This window comes from Manis pentadactyla, chromosome 13 (assembly GCF_030020395.1).
Source record: "Manis pentadactyla isolate mManPen7 chromosome 13, mManPen7.hap1, whole genome shotgun sequence".
In the NCBI taxonomy this organism is placed as follows: Eukaryota; Metazoa; Chordata; class Mammalia; order Pholidota; family Manidae; genus Manis; species Manis pentadactyla.
This window is the reverse complement of record NC_080031.1, coordinates 102,643,749-102,662,899: the sequence shown is the minus strand read 5'-3', so window position 1 is coordinate 102,662,899 and position 19,151 is coordinate 102,643,749. Positions and strand designations below refer to the sequence as shown.

General features: G+C 44.9%; 1 long non-coding RNA gene across 1 annotated transcript in view; it reads right to left on the bottom strand.

Moving 5' to 3' along the window:
• Positions 1 to 19,151, bottom strand: part of LOC118917417 (uncharacterized) — a 308,681-nt gene that overhangs the window by 270,472 nt on the left and 19,058 nt on the right. Inside the window, exon 2 of the long non-coding RNA XR_005026794.2 lies at positions 205 to 420. This is a non-coding gene — a long non-coding RNA (uncharacterized LOC118917417). The remainder of the gene's footprint in view (positions 1 to 204; positions 421 to 19,151) is intronic.

Below are 19,151 nucleotides of genomic sequence, written 5' to 3'. Positions count from 1 at the left end.
TCACATCCCCTTTGGGACAGGAAGTGTCCTGTGTCACTGTTTTCTCCTCTTGTTCTGATATCAAAGGCTGGACCAGGGAGTTCCTGAGCAAAGATCAGGAGGCTTGGGTCCAGTTACCCACCACCTGCTAGAAAAGCAACTTGGCCACATCGCCAAGCAGGGAACAACACACGCTTTATTAAATAATAACAACATAATACATACTGCTCACTCCATCCGGTCATTTCAGCTCAGGGATCAGCTTTAAAGTGTCGCCAGCTTGGGACAAACAGAACGGGCTTCATGGGCGGCAGGAGATTTGCAGGATGCAAATTCTTTGGATTCCATGGATTTGACTGCAGAGCAGTTTTTTACATGTTCTATCCCTTCCCAAGAAGGCTCCAAACAGAAACTGTACCCGACTGGTACCCATGACAGTAACTGCAATGCAATGGGGAGGAAAAAACATCAGTGTAACAGCCAGGTTGATCGCCAGCGGCTCCCTTTCCCTAGTCTGTGAGCCAGGCAGGGTACTGGACCTTGCAGAGCCCTAGGTTCCCTTCTCTGTGAAGGGTGATGGACACCTTCCTCATGGGTCTGTGAGCAGAAGCCAAGATGACCTAGGTGACCAAGCTGTTGTAAACGGCCTGGTGTACGTACAACCATGACAGCATTCAGGAAAACCACTCCCCTGAACGCATCAGCAGCAGGAGCCGCGGGAGGGTGACAGGGCAGGCTTGCGGGGGTTACAGACCTGGCTGCGAAGGACAGCGCACAGGTACCTGCTTCGAGTTCACCGTGTCGTCAGACAAGGACATGAAACTTTCGGGGGGCCAAGTGGGCACACACAGTAGGGCAGAGGCTGCACACCTTTTTCTCATCCTACTCCCACTCACTCCTGAGACCCAGGTTTTCACAAACCAAGCAGTTGACATGGTGTCACTCTTCCCCCAAGGATCCCGTCAGAATTGAAAAGACTGAATTTCTGTATATCAGTGTCTTGTATATTACACATACACACACACACACAACTACACAGAATAATTTAGCCCAAAATTCCATATGTTTCTGCTTAAGGAAATGTTTGCCCACATGGGGATCTCCTGGTCCTTGAACCAAATCCAGCACTCAGGATACACCCCCTTCTGGGAGGGCAGGAAGCAGAGTCACTGCTCAGGTCCCCGAACAACACCTTTGGCCGCAGTGTCCCAACACCCCTGAAAGCCCATCACCCCTGGGATCTGTCCCCCACGGAGCCTTTCTCTACCAAGGCAGGCCTGCATCCCCTCATTCTTCTCTAACCCACCCAGTCTTCCCCACACCAACCAGCACAGCCTCCTCGTCTCATTCTCTCTCGCCTGGCATAGAGAAGCAGCCGCCCAGCAGTCTCCCTGGCGGTGGCGCTACTGCCCCACCCCACCCCCAAATCCGTCCTCCACCCTACAGCCAGGAAGGTCCCTCAGAAATGCTTATCAGACTACAGAACCCCCTTCCTCAGATCCTGCAGTAGCCCCAAGGCCTAGGGCTCCATCCCCCCCAGGAGGGAGAGCGCACGGGCTGTTTCACTCTGCAGTCTAGGCCTCCACACTGTCCTCCCCTCCTTGTATTAAACTGCTGGCAGGTCCTTGTCACACGCCACACTGTTCCCCCCGACTCCCATGCCTCTGCTGACACTTCCTACTTCTCCTAAGCCCCTCCTATCCTTGGCTAGCCCTTACTATTCTTCACGACTCACTTAGGCATCCCTTCTTCTGGGATGTTCTCTCTGAAGCCCCAGGTTAGGCCAAGGACTCTTCCCCTGGTCCCACAGTCTCCACTTTAACTGGCTTAAGCTGAATTATGAGCCTGACCCCCCCACTAGACGGTACCTTCCACTGGGTAACGAGCAGGCCTCATCCTGCATTGTATCCCAGCCCCGAGCACAGAGCCTGAACATTGAAGAAGACTAGTCAGTGCTTGCTGAATTGAAGTAAATTTGAAACACCCAAAGAGAATCACAATGGGCAGCTCACCTGAGAGCCCCCTACACCTGGTGTGTAGAAACAGGCTTCTAGACTGACGGAGCCATGGCAGCCCCTGGACCTAGATGCTTGAGCAACAAGAAGATACGCAACCATCACCTAAGGAGAGAACTGTGTTACTCCTGAAGCTGCCTGAGGCCTGATCAGCTGTCCCAGCCCAGCCAGTCTCAGTACTGGCCTTCTCAGAATGGGATTTGTTCATCTCTTTGTGCTAAGGCATGCACAAAGCCACAGAATAAAAAGAGACATTCTCCTGGGGAATCAATCTAATACTTTCTTTAAAACCTCTTTTTAAATAGCCAATGTTTACTGAGTACATGCTATGACCCAGGCATGTGTGTCATCTCCATTAATCTTCAGAATGGCCCCATGAAATGGGTACTAGTTGTTCCCCCTTCTTCAGATGTAGAAATCAAGCCCAGAAAGGTCAAATAAGTTGCCTACGGTTATGCAAGCAGCGAGCGGTAGCAGTGAATTCAGACTCAGGCATCTAGCTCCAGTCTGCGGTTAACCATTACATATGTTGCCTTTCTTAAAACCACTCCATAGAACAAGAGAGCTATGTTACGGAGTTAGCTGTACATTTTGTATGCTTATTTTTTTTTAAATAAAATACAAGACTTTAACACTCAGGCCTTAATAAAATACAAGACTTTAACACTCAGGCCTTGCTTACCCCTCCCAATTTGTTTCTCCACCTCCCTCTCTCCACTTCAATCCCTCGGGCCTCTTCTCAGTTTCTGGAAGGTGCCGAGTTCATTTCTGCCAAGGAATCTCCACACATGCTGACCCTCTGCTGGAAATGCTCTGCAGACCCTGCCAGCTCTCCACCCAGCTGTTCCTTATCCTCCACGTCAGCGCTCAGTGTTCCCACCTCCAGCGGGCCTGGCCAGGTCTCCCTTCACTTCTCCGATGTTCAGCAAAGCACCCGGCCATGCCCTCCTCTGCAGGGTGCTCAGTGGGTGGGCATGTGGTGGCTTCCTACATCCTGACTGTCTCCCCACTCCAGGAAAACGTCATGAGGACAGGGCCCTTTCTCTTTCATTCACCTAGTGCTGTCAGGCAGCTGCGTCTGGGGAGGTCTTTCCCTGCGCAATAGATGAGACTTCAACCCAGACAGGGGAGGGCTCTTCACTCTGGCGGAGAAAGAATTCTCCAACAGGTCGGACGAGTGTAGGTAAGGCAGGAATCCATTAAAGTGAGAGTGGAAGTGAATGGCAGCCGCCGTGCAGGCAGCAGAGAGTAAGAGGTAGGAAAGGAGAGTTCACTGAACTCCTGCTCTGCACAGGACAGATCCCGTGCCAACTCCTAAAGCCAGGGTCACCCGGCATCCAGTGCCTGCTGGAATCTGCACTGTGTGGGAACTAAGCCCCTATCACCGTATGATCTGGGGGACTGCAGAGCACTGGATGGAGTGAGATTATGTTTTGAGAACTTCCCAAAGGTAAAAAAAAAAAAGAGAGAGAGAGAGAGATTTTCAGGCAGTCTACTGACGCGCGGGATCCTACAGCTGCCGTCCTGTCCGGGTCCCCCAGGCGATGGGGTCTTGCAGGCCCAAATCAGAGATCTTAGTAGCCCCTCCCTACTTGTCTGAAGTGGGACAGAGAGAGTGTGAAGACTTGTGCTTAAGTCTAGAAAATTGAATGAAACAGCAGAGTAACAAAGACGCTTACCACTGGGAAAAGGGGTTTCTTATTAACCTCCCAACAGGCTTGGAAGAGCACAGAGACAAAATGCAATAAGTTGAGCAGCAAGAAGACTTCATTTAAGGCAAAGTACACACTGGAAGAAAAAGGAGTGTGGGCAACCTCAGAGGAGGCACACTTAAAGCTTAGGATGTATATCTTTTAAGGATTTCAAGAATGGGGCAAAGGGCTCGGGAGTGTAGGTTTGACATGTGATCTCATGATGTCTGTCTCTGATGAGAGACATTATGTCATTATCCATAGTCAGTCCTCTAGATGGTCCGTAAGATAAACTTAATACAAGAAGTTTATTGATCCTGTTCTTCCCCAAATAGTGGTTACCCTCAAGCAGTGGGGACACACCACTTAGGACACACCACTGCTTGTCCTGCCTTAAGAGGGCCAGTTGTTGGCTGATTACCATAAAGCATGTTAGGAATCTTACAGCCTAACTCCCTGGTTTTTGAAAAGGAATCATAGCCTTAAGGTGGAGGCCCTCCTGTTCTTACTATACTATTTATATCTCGGCATTTTTCATCAGAGGCAGGAAAACTTAATCATGATGCTTGTCCCATGTCCCCGCCCTATGTCAGTGGCGCTGGGCTGTGGAGCGCTCAACAAATACTTACTAAATGAACAAACACAAGGATGAATGAATGAGCTAGTTAATTAAAGTTAGGAAGGGCAGAAGTGCGGGCTGAAGGAAGGGAGAAATTGCTACCTTAGGCTGTTAACTCTGGGACACACATTCACTCAAAGTAGCAGTGTTTTGGTGGGAAAATTTGAGACTAAATTTCAAGACTATGAATCCATGTTTTTATAGAAAGTGACATACAAAGAATGAACTAACTTAAAGAGAGAGTGCTTGGAGAGGACCATGGGGCTGCCTAGGCCTCAGAGGATGACACTGTGTGGCCTCAGGCAAAGCTGGACGGGCAGCACCCCCAGCACTGCTTGAAACCTTTAACCCAATTCCACAGGGCTGGAAGGGCTGACATTCCCTGGGCAGCTCCCCTGGGGGTCGCTCGCAGACTTTATTTCCCTCAAATATAAGAGCCAAAGCTCGGAGTTTGTACCATCCACACTCAAGCCGCAATGTACTGTGCAGAAGGGAGGTCAGGGTGCAGAAATCTGGGTGCTGTAGCCGCCAGGCAAAGGGGAAAAGCAAGCCGCAACACAACTAGCCTTAGCAGGACGCAGGGGGCTCACCTAAAGCTCTGCCCCAGCCTCAGGAAAATGTTTATGAAGAGCAGCGCAGGGCAAGGAGGTGGGGGGGTCGTTATTAAAAAGACAACTAGAGCCACAGGCCAGGAAATGTCTCTGCTATTACTCCCAGCAGGTCACTATTGTGGAAGAGAAGTAATACCATTTTAAAAGCGCCAAACAGGAAGGAAGGGCATGGTGGGTGGGGGAATGGAGATGAAGGAGACCAGACCAGGTCAAAAAAAATTTTTGAAACAAACTTACTGGAGCAAAAATTGTTCTGTAGGAAGACACCTCACAGCAAGTTACTCTCCCTCTGTTTGGAAGAATTTTTCTCCTGGTATACATTTTTTTTTTTTTTTTTTGGCAAGGAGGGGTGGGTGTTCTCTGTTCTCTCCCCATTTCTTTTTCCCCTTTTCATTCTGGCTCCCTTGCCAGGCCGCCTACACCTTCTGGGTTCCAAGAGCATCCTGAGGATATTTACTAACAGGAAGCCAGGCAAAGAGGGAACTGACACAGTCATTAGGTGACATAAGCCTGCTGACAGGCTGCCAGCTCAGCCTATTGAAGCTATAACTGAAAAGCCAGCATTTCACTCAAACTAGGTCACCTCCAAGTGCTGCGGATGTCAGCTGGGAATCTGCCACAGACCAAGAACTGAGGAGCCGAGCAAGAGGTTAGTGGTTTCTAGTGGAGGTCAAGGGGACAAGGGTAACAGGAAGATGAGGAAGGGAGTTTGTGAGAACAGATCAAGTAGAAGCACGGGAGGCAGGAGGCATCCACAGGCGAAGATCCGGCTGTCAGGGCCTGAGCAGGCCGCTTGGGAGGCCTCCGGCGTTCTGCTTTCATGCATTCGCTTCTGTTTGCTTGGGAAGTATTTTCTTCATTTAACTACAAAAGTTCCCCCAAATAAAATGTCAGTCCCTTAAGGAAAGGACTGTGACTATTTTTGTGGGTGTCTACAATTCTACCAAATACTGTGCCATACCCCAATTCAACATTTAATAAATTCACGCGATTGCGGAAAAAACAATACAGAGTATTGCTGAACACATGGCCTCTGGGGCCAGTCTGACTTGGGTTTGATGCCCGGCCCCATTTCTTGTTAGCTGTGTCCCCATGAGCAACTCTACCGAGCTCTCGATGCTGCGGGCTCATCATTCATAAAACAAGGACAATAGTATTGCCCAACTCACCCGGTCCCGCGGAGCCTGAGCGAGGTATTACATATGGGGGCACTGAGCAATGTGCCTGGTACAAAATAAACGTTCCATAACTGTGAATTACTATACGATTTCAATCCCTGTTATTGCTGTGAATGCTGACAGCCTGCTGCCTGGCTCCGGGTTTCCCTGAGAGCCTCCACATATGTCTGGGTTCTACTCTTAACAGAACGCCTGACCTTCCAGAGCACCCAAGCTTCATCCAGCAGTTTAGGATGCGATCAGCACCAGGTAAATAGGGTCCAGTTGAAAACAGTCTCCCTTCTGAATGGATGATAGATCGGCAAGATAAACCAGTTTTCAGGAAGGCATTTTGTCTCTCATTTTACCATTCTAGTCAACCATGGAAGACTTTGGGCCGGATGTGAGACAAGTAAATGACTGATAACTGGTTGCACATCTACATGAGCCCTTCTCAGACTGTGCTCTCTAGAATATTTTTTCAGGTTATCAGGTGTTACATAGCAGAGCAGGGGAGAGAATTTAATGGTCAAATTAATTTGGAAAACTATGTCTAACAATCTCTTTGATCAGATGTTTTAAGATACTCATAAGCATTGTGAGTCTCCGAAAAAGGGTTTATGGTATGTAGCACTACCCAAATATATTTGATTATAGGGTTCCATTTTTGAGGACCATCCTGCAAACTAGTGTCCTTTAGAATGACCTCTGAGAAATGCTCATCCAGGTTCAAAGGGTATATGACATCGACCCTGGCAGGAGTGTCTGGGGGCATGCTGTGATTCTGTCCTGGACCCTGTCTGGTTCAACATCATTAATCTGCTGGCATACTAATCAGATTTGAAGATGATCCTAAACTGGACAGGGATGTTGATAGGGGAGATGGTATAATCAGGACTATGGTCTAACAAGATACCCTACAGGGATATAAGGTCCTGCATACACAGTCCAAAACCTAATACAAAACACTCAGGATGGTGGAAGATGGGGCTTAATGTAGTGCCTGCAAAAAAGACTTGGGACTTGGTTGACTATGAGGAGAGAGAACAAGAAACTGGGTCCTTGGTGAAAGTGTCTGAGCCTCTGGATCAAGCCTAACCTGAAGGCAATACAACCTCTCAAACCAGGGCCCTGTTACATGTACCAACAAATTCCCTTTAAATGTTAGGTTTTCTTCTTTTCCTTTTTTTAAATCTGCAACATAAATATTTCAAATGATAGTACTGCCTGTCAAACTATACTAAGGTTTCCAAAGAAAATACTGCACTTTTAGGAAGAACCAAAAGAAGTCTCAGGTCAAATCAAGGAGAGATGTCTCACACACTTCCTGAATAGATGACACCTGGAGTTTAGCCTATACATGGTTCTGGGGGCCAAGTTAGAGGGACACAGACAAACTAGGAAAAACTGGCAGGATGAACAGGGTGTCTGAAACCATGTTACGCAAAGAAATATGTAAAAGAAATAAAAACAGAGATTGACAGACAAGAGATGAGAGACTAGGGAAGGTCTAGCCCTCCAGATAGAGTTATGAGGGACACAATATTCCATGAGGAAGAGTCCAATGCTCTTAATCTTCTAGAGAGAACAGACCCCACTGAAAAACTGTTGAAAGCTATGATAACTCTCCCTAGCAAAATGTACATGCAAACAAAATGCTACAAACATTTTCAGGTGATTGCTGCCACCCCCGACCATCACTGCAGATGCCCATCGGGGGACATCCCCCCATATTAGACCAAAACCAAGTTAAATGCTCTGTCAGGATTAGGCAATATTTTCTAGATGTCCCCACTCCCACGGTTGCCAAAGTTATGAACTAGGATCAGTAGATCGGTATTACATGGAGGCAAGAATCAGCTCAGTAAGAGACACACACTCCCATTGAACACACTGCCATCTAGAAACAGAAAGGGCCAATGGGCAAGGAGGGAGCTTTTCATCAGTGGAAGTAATCAAGCAAAAACTGGATAAGCATTTTCACGGATGTTGTAGAGAGGTTTCAGCCATGCCACACAGACCCAACGACCCAAGGCCTTTCAGGACTCTGCTACTGAAAAGTGACCTGAGGTCTAGTAGCATCTGGGAGCTTGTTAGAAATGCAGAATCTCAGGTGATGCCAACCATGTCAGTGTTCATGAAGCACCACCCTAAGACATCCAAGGTTCTCCAAGGGGAGAGACGTTGCCTGGTCCCTCGGCAGCGGGATTTCCCCTGTGCCTTCAGAAAGCGGCCCTTTTAGTTAAAACAAAGTTCGGGGTTTTGAAGGTATGGACCTGAAGGCCTTTCTCTAAATCCTCATCCCACCCCTTGCCCATTGTAGGAGATACTTCTTTATCTTCTCAAAGGCTGCAGATAGAGAAATAAATGGAAAGAATGGAATAATTCCCATTTTGTCACCAATCCAGGTCAGAACTTCCAGAAGGAAAAAGCAATTTAAAATATTTATCTTCATGATCATCTCTTTAACAGTCAAAATAGATTTATCAGGTTACTCGCATGTATCATACACACTGCTAAGTGCTTCTCACCCCCTATCTTACTTAATCTTCACAATAACCCACAAGGTAGGTGCTACCATTTTTTTTTCCATTTTATGATGATTTCTGAGGCTCAGAAAATGTAAGTGACTCACCCCAGACCACACAGCTAGTAAATGGGAGAACCAGGTCTTGATGCCGAAGTCCAAGTTCTTAACCACTAAGCCTACGCCAACCTCCTTTAGGGGAAATCTGCCTTCTACTTTTTTCAGTAAGGAGTACAGGTAGCCTAAAGGCTGTCAAGTTCCCATAGAGCTCGTCCAGATTTTCCTGGGACACAGCTAGGCTGCTGGCTGGGTGGCTACAGACACAGGTGCACCAGGGTCTCAGATCTCAGCCCCCATTATGTCCTGTTCATTACACAGGAAGACTTAGAGGTCATGCTTTCAAATCCTGGCCCCTTCCTCATTATCTGCCCCAGCATCAGAGCTCTCGCAGTCCTGTATTGACTTGCTTTAGCTCCTGGCTGCCGTCCCATCTCCATTAGATCCCAGGCATTTGAGCAAAGTACACAGCTATCCTGTTCTGGCTGAAGGGAAATGACTCGCCATTCCTTCTCTATAATTTTGGGCATAGTCTGAGAGGATTTAGAAGGTGTCATTGACTCGGAATTACAGTTCTTTGTTACCGGGTGAGTTTCCGGACTGCACTGAAGAGACCAGCCTCCCCTCGCACTTACACAAGCAGCTTTGTTCCCCTTCGGTGTCCCTCTAATTGCACGGTGCACATTCTCCCAGACTTTGCTGCTTCTCATGTAGGGACCTTATCAAGACAACTCAGACGTCCTCTAGGACCTCACATCTGCAGCCTCCATTTGGAAATTAATCATGGGTTGCATATTCTCTCTTCTACTTATTAATTTTTTACTTCCTACAGCTATGATACTTTTTGCATGCTCTTGTCTTATATGTACCAACCAGGTCCCTTAAGGCAGGAACCACATTTTAGCTATTGTTTCCATCACCGCGGGGTAGCACACTGCCCCGCCTGCCTGAGATATTCGATGACCACATGACTGATTGATAACTAACCAATTGCATTTTACATGTTACCACGCACATCTGTTGCTATGTCCACAGTGAATTCACTCCTCCAGATACTGAATTTATCGTGGAGAGAGGGACTCAGGGGGAAATCTCTGAGCATGGCGAGATCCTGAAGCAGATGGTGCTGTGTGAAAAACAAGAGTATCACGGTTTCAGCCTTACAAGCGGTAACACTAAAACTTGTTCCCATGCGGCAGGACTAAACCACTAATCCCTCCAGCAGAGCTGGAAACACAAAAACTTCTTAAAATTGAAGGAGCCCAACACACCTGGTTAGACAATCACCAGGCCAAAAATCTCGTTTCTCAGCCGCTCTTGTTATCACTTGCACCAACTCTCAAACCACCTAAAAGGATTGTGGGAATTTTAGAATAAACTTGCCTGAGAAATAATCCAGAATTGTATCATTTTCTTACCAAAAAAAAAAACCACAAAAAAATCCTTGGTGATTCTGGCTAGAGGAAGCAGGGTATTTCCTTCAGTCATAAAGGGGGGAAAAGGTTCAGTAAATAAAACATTTAAAAACGTACACTAGCTGCCGGTTTACTTTTTTGAAATGTCAGATTTCCCCCATCTCTTCCAGAGTAAGTCTTCCCGGCCTATTTTTCATTCGACAAAGTTCTAGAGAGCTGCCCGTGCTCCACAGCTGTCCCCCGCACATGCCGACGAAAGCAGACGGGGCTGTTAGGTCGACTTCGTGACACTTGGTTCCTTCCGCACTGCAGTTTCTTCTGCTCTGATTATCAGCTTCACCACAGACTCTCTAACAGGGCGGGAGGACCCCCAGACCTCCAGGGAGGAGGAATAATACAGAAACCAAAGCACAGACCCCAGGGCTGTGACCCTCTCGGTGCTGCAATGACCTCACATGGAAAACAGGGATGAAAAGCTCCCTATCTTGCAGATAAAGTGCCTGATGTTTTTATGTGACCTAAACCCAGGCCATTCAAAAGGGGCTGCTGGCCTGGCGGGTCGCCACAAGGGGATGCAGCCCACTGTCCCAGCTCTTCTGATCATTCAAGAGAGGCCAATTCTCCAGATTCTGATAAGAAATTTCCCAGTTTTTAAATATCGGCTCAAACAAATGGAGACACAATACAGTGTAACATTAGGATCTGGGGCTGCGGAGCCAGAGCAGCTGGGCTTTTGGATTCCAGTTCCGCTGTTTACCTGCATGTGACCTTGGACAACTTACACAGCCACATGTCTCATTTTCCTCACCTGAAAAACCATTACGATTAGAAGTACTATTCGTCTATTTCATAGGGCTTGCGTGAGGAATAAAAGATACATAAACACTTTAATATATGATATGTGTATCTGTAGATATTCAAATATCAGTGCCTGGCATAGCAAACACGATGTAAGTTTTAGCTATTATCATTATTACTTTTACAAACACATGCAGAATAAACAAAGCACTTCTCTTAAGAGGGTCCTGTACAAGCCAACGTTTCAAGACCTTAGTTTTTAACACATTAGCCCTTAATGCACTCATGGGGCTCATGACCTCAGCCTCATACACTTGTGAAGGCGAGGAGGCTCTCTGTTCCCCCCTGCCAGCCGTCCCCAGAGACCCAGGGAGTATTCTGAGCATTGCCACATTAATGGTTCATCAGGCCCGCCCCCTTCTCAGCTCCTCTCTCTCCACAGGTGCGAGTGGGCTGGGATCGGTCGGCCAGGTAGACACAGCAGCCCAGGATGACTCCGCAGAAGGACTTTTAGTTACAGAGGTATTCTGGGCACAAGAAGTAAACTGGAAAGCTTGGCCCTGCTTGGGAATTCATTGAGATTTTGGCCCCAGGGCTGGGGTATTAGTCCTACCACCGCGTTTTCCTGACCAATTCACCCCACTGGCATTACCGGGCACTTATGAGAAGGACTGGCTTCCTGGATTGCTCCCGAACTACAGAGGTTTCCAAGCCCCCGGTCTATAAATGCTTTTCAACAGTCCATGCAATTCTCTCTCATCCTTCCTCAGACTGGGAATATTTTCTCCAGTCCTTCCTACATTTCCTACTGAGCTAGCAGTGATGCATCTGCTAGCACTTAGCAACAGAAGGCTTAATTTACAAAGGGGGTTGGAGATAGTAACTGGGAAATGGAGTTGTACCTGCAACCAATATTAAAAATGGTCCTTTTCCTCATTAGATTTCCTTTAATCTGACCTCATTTCTTTCAGGCACTTGGTCTTCCTTCACAATAGCAGCAAAAACAACAAAATAACAAGTTAACAAAAGCTATCATTTATTAAGCACCATATGCATTTCAGACCCTTCGCATCCAAGCCTCATGCCAGCTCTAGGTGACAGGTACTATCAGAACTCTGATGTTACAGATAAGGAAACCTAACTCACAGCCCTTGAGAATCTTGGCCAAGGTCATACTAGTAGGTATTAAAACCAGAGGTCAAAAACAGGTCCCTGATTGCAAAGCCCACGGACTTACCCACTGGAAAAAAATTAGATCATCCTATTTAGGTCCTGTGGTACCTGAGCATTCCTGACAAGTACACGGGGCTAGGAGCGGAACAAAACTACAGTCTTGGATACAGCAGCCGCCCTTTCAGAACTGGGGCTTCCTCCCCACTCCATTTCCCCAAAAAGATATCTGAAGGTAAACGTAAGATAGTAAGGTAAAATTTGCTTCCATTTTAGGTAAATATTACATAAATCTAAAATGTTAAAATTTAACCTAAGAATTAACTTTTGGAGGTATCTGAAATACATTCACAAAAATAAGTCTTACTGGTCAGGTATATAGTTTTAAATTGTGTGAATTTTTTCATTACTTAAAAAAATAAACTTATAACAAATCTGAAAAGTACTGAAGCATATAAAGTTAGAAGAAAAAAGAAAACTTCTCCATCATGTGCCAATTCCCTGAGTAAATCATCTTTCCAGATTTTTCTAAGGACAATCTAACATAGGGCATATAGAGATCCATACGCATTCACAGTTTTCTCTCTCAAAAAATCAGGATAATCTGTAGTTTTGAAACTTCTCTTCTGAATCCACATTGGTTTTGTTTTTCTTTACATAATTCCACATCAGTTTGTACAGAACTGACTCTTTTAAACCAACACAAAACATTAAGTTCTTGAACTGAGATTTGCTTAGTCAGTTCCTTGTTGAAGAATATTTGGGTTATTACTATGTTTGGTGCTATAACAGTCACATACATTATAAGAATCTCTGGATGACAATGTGTCCCAGTGACCCATGAGATGATTAGGGTTGTAACTTTTGGTATTGTTGCTGAAATGGGGCATTACCTTCAGTTAAACACAAAATCTAACTCACATATAAAACTATCCCAGCCACTGAGATTGATAGATTCTTTAGAGTCAAACATACAATGGAACACCAATTCATTCTTTCACTTATTCATTCATGTACTTGTGGTATACCAACTTTTATGCTAAGCTCAAAGGATGAAACAAACAAAAGACCAAGCCTCACTTCCTGCCTTTAAGGAACTGACAATTCAGCAGGCAGACATATTCATAAATGAATTCTGTACCATGTTTCAGCGCTCTGCTAGGTTGACGTGAAGGAGGGTCTAACTCTGGGGAAGATGGAGGTATTAGAGTAGAAACATGTAAGCAGTTGGAGTTTGCTAGGTTAAGAAAGCTGGAATATACAACTACAGACTATTTACTGTTAAAAGAACATATGGCATGTGAACAGTCCCCAGGAATGGGTTGTTTTAATTTGTCTGATTTCTCTCAGACTGTTCAAGTTCAGTTGGACAATATCCACCATATCATAGATAAGTTTTCACAAATGCTTTAGGTGCCTTAATGGTTTTCTTGGTTTCACTGGAGATGGCTGGTAATTATAGATATGCTTTGGTTATGTAACTATACTCCTATTATGTTAATGTGTGTGCGCAATTTAAGTAGTAGCTTAAAACCTATATATGCTGAAGTTACTCTACAAGAAGATATGTCAAAGAAATAATCAATCTTCCCATGTTTTCTTCCGCCTGCTACTTCTATAGCTTTTCTTCTTCCTTCCTAATTACAACCCTTAAATAGAATTTGTGCCTCATATCAAATTTACCGAGTATCATAACTCCTCCAAGTGGTAAAGATACCTCAAGACAAATGCTGGGCATAGAAGCCACAGGGCATAAATATGCAAAGAAGTAAAAAGCTAACCTTTTCAAACAATAAGGCTTCTCTCTCACTTACCAACTCTACATTTCCCTGTATGGCCCCGGAAGATGACTGGTTAGCCAGAGACGGGTAAGATTCCTCAAGGGAGGAACAACCTAAGACAGGCACAGTCGCAGGGGGGCCATCAGGTGAGAAATTGGGGATCAACAGAAGTGAGGCTTAGAACCTCACCCCCCCTGTTCTGAGAGAAATCTTCTGCATACGTGGATGTTTTATTGCCCTGGTCTAGCTTGGATTAACACATAGTCTACAGACACACACCTGATCATCTACATTTGCTCTCTTACAACACTAAACTATGTTTTCTACCTTTATCTTGCATCTACCTACCACTTCAGCATTTTATTAAAAATAATAATAATAAAGAGAGAAATGTGGCATCCACATATAAATCAAGTATAAAAACCAAATGAGTATTCATATTTGAACTGACTGTTTAGAGTTCATAATGCATGAGCAAAACCAAAAGTTTCTGTGATGACTGCCCTTGCACTGTTCACCATGTAACTTATTCATTATGTAAGAATTTGTTCTCCATGTAAGAACTTGTTTGTTATGCCTCAGAAGATTGGAGACTGACGAAAATTAGGCTTGGGGTGGATTAATGATTGTACATTGAGCATTGACTCCCCTATACAGAATTTTATTGTCGTTAACAACCATTTGATCAATAAATATGAGAGATGCCCTCACAAAAAAAAAAAAAAAAAAAAAAAAAAAAAGGACAGACTTCCAATGGTAAAATAAATAAGTAACCGGGATGTAATGTATAGCATAAGGAATATAGTCAAGATATTGTAACAGCTTGGTAGGGTGATAGCTGGAACCTAGAATTATGTATATAAATGTTCTACCACTGTGTTGTACACTTGAAACTAATGTAAAGTAATACTGTGCATCAACTACCCTTCAATAAAAAATAATTTAAAAAAAAAGAAAGCTGGAATAAAAGAGAGAGAAGCTGAAGCAGAATAACTTCACTTGCAAAGTTTAATCTTATAAAGGAACCCAGAGGTTCAGGGAACTTGGAGACACTCAAAGTAAAGAGCATCTAGAAGAGAAATGTCAGCGGACTATGATAGAAAGAGAAACTGAAATTGATGTCAAGGCCTTGGATATGAAGTTCAGAAACTTGGACTTCAGGTTCTCAAGGGGGAAATAACACTCAGGGTTGGGGGCATTTTGGATATATCACAATTTGTTTATCCATTTATCTGTAAATGGATATGTGTGTTCTTTCTGGGTTTTGACTAATAAAGCTGCTATGAATATTCATACACAAATCAGCTTGCTTTCATTTCTCTTAGGTAAATACCTAAGAGTGGAATGGCTAAGTCACATAGAATATGTATGCTTAACTTTTTAAGAAACTGCCAGTTTCCCAAAGTGGCTGAACCATTTTACATTCTCACTAGCAGAGTAGCAGATTCCAGTACCCACATCTTCATCAACACTTGGTATGGTTAGTCTTTCTAATTTTACCCATTCTAATAAGTACTAGTGGTATCTCACTGTGGTTTTAATTTGCATTTCCCTAATGCTTAATGATGTTGAACATCTTTTCATGTGCTTATTTGCTACCCAGATATCTTCTTTGTTGAAGTGTCTTTTCACATCAGTTCCTCTTTTTTTTTTAATTGGGTTGTTTGTTTTCTTATTTTCCAGTTTTAAGAAGTGTTTTTTTAAATATATTCTAGATACAAGTCATTCATCAGAAATATGCTTTGCAAATATTTTCTCCTAGTCTGTGACTTGTCTTTTCATTCTGACATGACCTCAGCCTCATACAGTTGTGAAGGTGAGAAGGCCCTCTGTTTCCCCCGCCAGCCATCCCCAGAGACCCAGGGACGCTATGCAGCTAGACCTAGGGAGTATTCTGGGCACTGCCACATTAATAGCTCATTAGGTCTGCCTCTTTTCAGTATCTTTTCAAAGGCAAAATTTTTTAGTTATGATGAAGTTCAAATATATCAATTTTTTATATCTAAGAAATCTTTGCCTAAGCAGAGATCACAAAGAAGTTTCTCCTGTTTCCTTCCAGAAGTGTCACAGTTTTAGGGTTTTGGTTTAGGTCTGTAATCCATCTCCAGGAGGCATTTGGGACACCTGTGGGAGTATTTTTTTCTTTGTCACAGTGACTGGGCGAAGGAGTTTAACCTAACCAGTAGGGGCAGGAATACTAGCAGTCGTACAGTGCGTAGGTGACACACACACCAAGGCCATAAGACTTTCAAACGTCCTGCCAAACATTCATGCAGGCCAATTGTTTATAATCACATAGGTATCTATTTCACTTTTATTTCAAAATACCAAAAACCTTAAGTTTCAATAGTAGTGGAGTCTTTCCATACTTTTCTTAAATCCCAAGTTTTTCCTTAAAAGCACCTATTTCATTATGTCTTAGAAGACGTGTATTTGTACCTTAGCGTATTTGTACCTGCACATTTATGTTATCAAATTACATATTTTATTATAAACTAATTTCCATTTCTTTTTAATTCGATTATGACAGTAATTTTCTATCTCGTGTGTCTAAATGGTTATATTATCATACATCAGCCACACTCGATTAAAAGCTTTGAGCTGAGTGCAAAAAGAATCAGAATGCCACCTATAACAGTACCACTTACATATTAAAATACTACAATTATATAATTGGAAGTTCTAGAAACTTGCACACAAATTAACTATACACACTTTCTAAGAATGCAGACAAAGGATACACATTAGAACAGCTGCCTAAGAGAAGGGGGCAATGAGAGCAGGGGAGGAGAGGAATGAGAATAGTACTGGCATCATGAGAGGCGTCTTGCACAGAGGGAGGAGGAGGTCGTGCCCTTGCCCTGCCCCTGAGGACCAGCTAAAAAATAAAATAATATTCCTAGAAATTAAGTTGCTAGGGGCCCCAGACCACCCTAAGACTCAGTTAAACCTAGAAAGGTGGAAAGACAGCCGGCCTCTGAGTCAGAGCAAGGAGATCCAGGCGCTGCTCCTGCAACATGCTCGGTTCCCCAGAGGGACAGGCCCCCAGCCCCTCACATGAGACCTGATGCTGAAGGGACGGTCCTAGTGGCAGTGTATAGGTGACTATAAAGCTGCTAAAAAGAAATAGATCAATGCAGGGAGAGTGACAGGGACAGAGAGGAAGAGAGAAAGGGTGAGGACTTGCAGGTGTACAGGAATGAGACACAAAGGTCCACCCACCACTTCTATTCAACATTGTGCTAGAGTCCTGGCCAGAAAGAAAAATAAAAAAACATAAAAATTGGAAAAGAAGAAGTAAAATTATCTTCATTCGCAAGCAACCGGTTGCATAAGTAGAAAATCCTAAGGAATCTCCAAAAATAAAAATACTAATATTAATAAATAAATTTAGCTAAGTTTCAGGATAGAAAGTCAAAATAGTTAATATACAGTAATCAATTGTATTTCTATATACCAGCAATAAGCAATTGAAATACTGTGTTTAAAATAATACCACTTACAACAGCTTTTTAAAAAACTTAAAATACAGATAAATTTAACAAAAGACATGCTGCTGGGAGAGGTAAATGAAGACCTAAATGGAGAGGTGTACATCTTCACACATCTGAAGATTATTTTTTAAGCTGAATCTATATGAATCTATAAATTCATGTGAATATTTATTTGGCATCTCCTGCAGATCAGACGCTGCTCTAAATGCCGAGGATATAGCAGTGAGGAAGAAAAAAATCCCTTCCCCACATTTTAATCAGGATAGACAGACAAATGAACAAGCAAAATATGTAAGCCATACAGTGGTGAGTGCCAGGGAGGAAAATAACCCAGGGGAGGGATAAGGAAAGACCCAGGAGAGAGGAATGAAAATTCAGATGGTGGGGGCACTTGAGAAGACCTGATAAAGGGGTGGCAGTGAGGCTTATGGATACTTGGGGAGAAAGGACTCCAGGCGGAGGGAATAAAAATTCTCTGAGGTGGGACCAAGTCTTAGAGGTTCTAGGAACAACAAAGAGGGCAGTACTGCTGTGGCAGTGAGCAAGTGGGGGTGACAGCAGATGAGGTCAGAGAGGCAGCAGGTAGCCGGGCCTCGTATGGCTTGTAGGCCACCGTGAAAACTCTGGCTTTTATTCCGAGTGACATGTACAGCTATTGAAGGACTGTGAGCAGAGCCTGACATGACATGACCTGCTTATACCACAGAGGGATCATTCTGGCTACCGCGCTGGGAATGGGAAGTCAGCAGAAGTGCGGTCAGGAGCCGAGCACAGTGACCTAGGCAAGGGACACTGGCGGCTTAGAAGGAGGGGAGCAGTGCGGGTGGTGAGAAGTGAGAAGATTCCAACATGCTCTGGAGGTACAACAGGCGGGATGTACTGCCGCGCCGAATGTGAGTGGATCGGGGGAAGAGTCAAGGGTGACTCCAGGGCTTGTGGCTTGAATACATTATAAAATAATTATACCCCAGGGTTGGACAAGACCGAAAGAACAGATTTGAGGAAGAGAAATGAACAAATTTGAATTGGGCCTTACTAATTTCAAGACGTTTACTGGACGTTCAAGTGGGGATGTTGAATAGGGAGCCGCTATGAGTCTGACGTGGAGACGGGTCGGAGCTGGAGATGAGTAAGTCTGAGAGATGGCATTTAAAGCCAGCGGTGGAGAACACCCAAGGAGAGGGGGGAGACAGAAGAGGTCCGAGGACGAAGCTGGGGAACCTCAGAATGTAAGGCCAGAGGGCAAAGAGGAACGTGAAAGGCGTCTGAGGAGGCTCACTGAGGAGGCAGGGAGAGCACAGGAGAGTGTGGAGTCCTGGCGGCCACGTGAACAAACCACTCCACGGAGAAGTGAATGATCGATCGCGCCACAGTGCTGCTGACAGGTCAGATAAGATAAGGTTGGATAAGTGACCATTGCATTTGACCACAGAGGCTAGACGGGTGGGCGGCTGCAGGCAGAGAGGGGCTGTAGATCGCTCGTGTTCCCAGAGGCCTGCACCTCGTCCCCCCAGGCTCTCTCACCACCTTGCCCATGCCCATGTGGCTCCCCAGCCCCACTTCCCTGACTTGACGGCCACCCAGCTGCCCTCACCATAGACTCACGTGGAACCAGGCACCTACCTGTCTCCTCCCCAGCACAGGTCCCAGAGGAATTTCCTTTTGCGTGTTTAGCGGTGCGAACAGAATCTCAGTCTACTTGCCTGAACTCAAGGCAGGGACCAGGTCCTGTCACTCATGGACTTATTCCCTGTACCCAGCACAGGGCCTGGCACAGAACAAGCACTCAACAGCCAAGCAGGAGGTCAGAGAACAACACGGAAACTTCCAGGCGCTA